Raw genomic sequence first — 5,114 nt, 5'->3', positions numbered from 1 at the left:
TGAGAACATAGTACAGGATTTGTAAGATGCAGTACTTCCATGTCAGGTTTGTATTTGAGAAAATATTAATGGAATACCCTTGTTCCTTTATTTTTGCTAGATACATATTTTTTGTTTATGGAAAGTTGCCAGATACAGAGTTTCTGCTTTTTGAAGCATGGGAAATAATTGTTGAATGAGTGTAACATACTGATCCTATAATTCCCTTTGGTATTCCCCCTCAAAGATGACTTATTTTTGTATGTGTCTAATAGAGTTATACATGTGCGACTTTATAGAAAATTCCATGCAATCTATCACTATTTTAATTAGCATTATTATCAATGTTTTCCTGACATGATGAAGTTAGGATTATGATTATAAATTGTTTAAATCAAAGAACAGGAGTCATGTCAATGGGTTCATGGCAGTTGGTTAAATTGCTTCAGTTTATAAGACTAAAATTAAAGGAAGAAAGATGTGATAAAGCAAGAAGGCCAACAGAACACCAACAAAATTATTTGTAGAAGTGCTGTATATTGCAAGACAGCCATTAGCATCAACATTATTTAACATTTATTGACTTTTTTGAAAGTTAGTGCTTTGTCTTCATCCTAAAATTTAATCTGTATAACAAATATGGATATCAATTGTTAGTATAGATTTGTAAATAAGAAAGCAGTCTCAGAAATTAACAAATAATACACAGTAGAGTTAGAATTAAAATACAGTTCTGTCTTTCCCTGCTTCAGCCTTAAAATGTGCCCTTTCTTAAAAAAAAAATAAGAAGAAGAAGAAAGTAATCGAATGAACACTTAACTGCAACAACTCCCTGTAGAAGTAACTCAAGAGAGTGGATATAAATGAATCCTTGGGAGTTTGGAAAATACCCCAATTCCCAGTAAAGTATGGAAATGTTTTCTCAGAAAGGTAGGGCTAGATTGTGAATACAACAGAGAAATGTTAAGCATCATCCATTCATTCATTCATTAGTGTTTATTGAGTGTTCCTTGCTATGGAAGGCACATGCTCTGAAGCATTAAACTAAACAGCACAAATTTAGGTTTGTCAAAAGGAATGTTTTTCTTTTCTTTTTTTCTCAATTTGAAAACAATCAGTATTTATTAACTGACCAGGTTGCAAAAATAATTATGGTAGATAGCGTCCTTCATCCTTCTAATAAGCCTGTTGATCTGGTATTTCTGGTTGCCAACATCTCCACCTTCTACAAGACAGGTGGTCTTTTTCTTCATTCTGCCTCATGGAGAAGACAATTAAAGGGCCGCAGGGAGCTGTTTGCTTCTTTGAAACATTTTCCAACAGGACAGATCTTATGGACCAGATACTCAATATGGATGAGGTTATATTTGCCAAGAGGTTGAGAAATCAACACATTATCCATTAAGGCAATTTGCTTCTTGTTGATTTTGCCATAACCATGCTGTAGATCAATTCATTTACAGACTTTGGATTTGGGTTCCCCTAAGACCTATTAGAATTAACACCCAAAAAAGATGTCCTTTTCATTATAGGGGACTGGAATGCAAAAGTAGGAAGTCAAGAAACACCTGGAGTAACAGGCAAATTTGGCCTTGGAATATGGAATGAAGCAAGGCTAAAACTAATAGAGTTTTGCCAAGAAAATGCACTAGTCATAGCAAACACCCTCTTCCAACAACACAAGAGAAGACTACACATGGACATCACCAGATGGTCAACACCGAAATCAGATTGATTATATTCTTTGCAGCCTTGTATATAAGGCTATATATTCTTATATACAAGCTCTATAGAGTCAACAAAAACAAGACGAAGAGCTGACTGTGGCTCAGATCATGAACTCCTTATTGCCAAATTCAGACTGAAATTTAAGAAAGTAGGGAAAACCACTAGAGCATTCAGGTATGACCTAAATCAAATCCCTTATGATTATACAGTGGAAGTGAGAAATAGATTTAAGGGCCTAGATCTGATAGATAGATTGCCTGATGAACTATGGACTGAGTTCATGACATTGTACAGGAGACAGGGATCAAGACCATCCCCATGGAAAAGAAATGCAAAAAAGCAAAATGGCTGTCTGGGGAGGCCTTACAAATAGCTGTGAAAAGAAGAGAAGCAAAAAGCAAAGGAGAAAAGGAAAGATATAAGCATCTGAATGCAGAGTTCCAAAAAATAGAAGGAGAGATAAGAAAGCTTTCCCCAGTGATCAGTGCAAAGAAATAGAGTAAAACAACAGAATGGGAAAGACTAGAGATCTCTTGAAGAAAATTAGAGATACCAAGGGAACATTTCATGCAAATTGGGCTCGATAAAGGACAGAAATGGTATGGACCTAAGAGAAGCAGAAGACATTAAGAAGAGGTGGCAAGACTATACAGAAGTACTGTACAAAAAAGATCTTTGTGAACAAGATAATCACGATGGTGTGATCACTGACCTAGAGCCAGACATCCTGGAATGTGAAGTCAAGTGGGCCTTAGAAAGCATCACTCTGAACAAAGCTAGTGGAGGTGATGGAATTCCAGTTGAGTTATTTCAAATCCTGAAAGGTGATGCTGTGAAAGTGCTGCACTCAATATGCCAGCACATTTGGAAAACTCAGCAGTGGCCACAGGACTGGAAAAGGTCAGTTTTTATTCCAATCCCAAAGAAAGGCAATGCCAAAGAATGCTCAAACTATCGCACAATTGCACTCATCTCACACTCTAGTCAAGTAATGCTCAAGATTCTCCAAGCCAGGCTTCAGCAATACGTGAACTGTGAACTTCCAGTTGTTTAAGCTGGTTTCAGAAAAGGCAGAGGAACCAGAGATGAAATTGCCAACATCCACTGGGTCATGGAAAAAGCAAGAGAGTTCCAGAAAAACATCTATCTCTGCTTTTTTGACTATGCCAAAGCCTTTGACTGTGTGGATCACAATAAACTGTGGAAAATTCTGAAAGAGATGGGAATCCAGACCACCTGACCTGCCTCTTGAGAAATTTGTATGCAGGTCAGGAAGCAACAGTTAGAACTGGACATGGAACAACAGACTGGTTCCAAATAGGAAGAAGAGTACATCAAGGATGTATATTGTCACTCTGCTTATTTAACTTCTATGCAGAGTACATCATGAGAAATACTGGGCTGGAAGAAGCACAAGCTGGAATCAAGATTGCCGGGAGAAATATCAATAACCTCAGATATTCAGATGACACCACCCTTATGGCAGAAAGTGAAGAGGAACTCAAAAGCCTCTTGATGAAAGTGAAAGAGGAGAATGAAAAAGTTGGTTTAAAGCTCAACGTTCAGAAAACTAAGATCATGGCATCTGGTCCCATCACTTCATAGGAAATAGATGGGGAAACAGTGGAAACAGTGTCAGACTTTGTTTTTCTGGGCTCCAAAATCACTGCAGGTGGTGACTGCAACCATGAAATTAAAAAATGCTTACTCCTTGGAAGGAAAGTTATGACCAACCTAGATAGCATGTTCAAAAGTGGAGACATTACTTTGCCAACAAAGGGCTGTCTAGTCAAGGCTATGGTTTTTCCTGTGGTCATGTATGGATGTGAGAGTTGGACTGTGAAGAAAGGTGAGTGCTGAAGAATTGATGCATTTGAACTGTAGTGTGGGAGAAGACTCTTGTGAGTCCCTTGGTCTGCAAGGAGATCCAATCAGTCCATTCGTAGGAGATGAGCCCTGGGATTTCTTTGGAAGGAATGATGCTAAAGCTGAAACTCCAGTACTTTGGCCACCTCATGCTAAGAGTTGACTCATTGGAAAAGACTCTGATGCTGGGAGGGGTTGGGGGCAGGAGGAGAAGGGGATGACAGAGGATGAGATGGCTGGATGGCATCACTGACTCCATGGATGTGAGTCTGGGTGAACTCAGGGAGTTGGTGATGGACAGGGAGGCCTGGCGTGCTGCGATTCATGGGGTCGCAGAGTCGGACAGGATGGAGCAACTGAAGTGAACTGAACTGATGCAGTGTATGATTCCAGAATTCTCAGCATGTTAATTGAAACCTTGTTGGACTTCACAAAGCTGCTATTGAAGATCTGACAAAGGGAAAGAAGCTGCAACACCTTCGGAAACTTTGTGCTCACCTCATTTATAACTCTGATCCTGATGGCAAATGCCAATTTGGGTTTCATGGGTACATAGAAGTTGAAGGCTTATTTTGCCACTATAGCCATTCAAATTTCAGTTCAAATGCAGTTCACATATGCCTGTATTCCTTGTGAAGTGCTTAGCTTTTTCATGGATAAGCTTCCTCCTTGCCTTTCGAAGCATCTTTTAGGCAAATTTCTTTCTAAGGCACTTGATCTTAATCTCTTTGAAATCTTTTCCCTTTATCTTAAGGGTTTCTGGCACAATAGGAACCTTCTTTTTCTTCTCTTCTGCACCCTCCATGGTTCCAGCTGGGAAAGAGAAAGGGGATGTTTTTTAAACTGTAACATTAATTTGAAGAGATTTGAGATCTTAATTTATTTTTTCTTAATGAAAAATAATAAAATGGTATTATTAATGAAAATTATAGAATAGATAAAATAGCATGTATGTGTTACTCCCTCTGTCATCTATGACTCTTTGTGACTCCAGGGACTATAGCCTGCCAGGCTCCTCCGTCTGTGGAATTCTCCAAGCAAGAATACTGAAGTGGTTTGCCATTCCCTTCTCCAGGGGATCTTCCTGACCCAGAGATCAAACCTGACTCTCCTGCACTGCAGTGTTGCAGGCAGATTCTTACCATCTGAGCTTCCAGGAAAGCATAGTGCAGATTATATGCAAGCTTTTTACACTTATAAAGGGCATTCAGTGTGTGTGTGTGTGTGTGAACTTTTGCTTATGCACACATATGTAATTCATACATATATGCTACATCATGATGGAAAATATATTTTTGTGTGTGTTCTCAGTCAAAAAATTGAAAGACATCATTGTTCTAAAGAACAATGGAGTATATTTACTCAGAAACAAGATTCTGCAAAAACTAACATTTAAGTACTTTATATTACCTTTTAAAATATTTTGAAAATTAGTAGAGAGTAACCAGTGATCTGACCCTGCTGTCATCTGAAAAGCAAATTTAATTTTCACCTACCTTAATAATCTAGCATCAAAAATAGAAATAAAAAATCTCTTCTTG

At 38.2% G+C, this 5,114-nt stretch overlaps 1 pseudogene; it reads right to left on the bottom strand.

Annotated features, from left to right (window-relative positions):
* Positions 1 to 1,103: 1,103 nt before the first annotated feature.
* LOC109556799 (large ribosomal subunit protein uL30-like) lies at positions 1,104 to 4,378 on the bottom strand (annotated as a pseudogene).
* Between the last annotated feature and the right edge of the window lie 736 nt (positions 4,379 to 5,114).

This window comes from Bos indicus, chromosome 3 (assembly GCF_029378745.1).
Source record: "Bos indicus isolate NIAB-ARS_2022 breed Sahiwal x Tharparkar chromosome 3, NIAB-ARS_B.indTharparkar_mat_pri_1.0, whole genome shotgun sequence".
Classification (NCBI taxonomy): domain Eukaryota; kingdom Metazoa; phylum Chordata; class Mammalia; order Artiodactyla; family Bovidae; genus Bos; species Bos indicus.
Note: the sequence above shows the minus strand (reverse complement) of the source record. Positions and strands in the feature narration are given on the sequence as shown.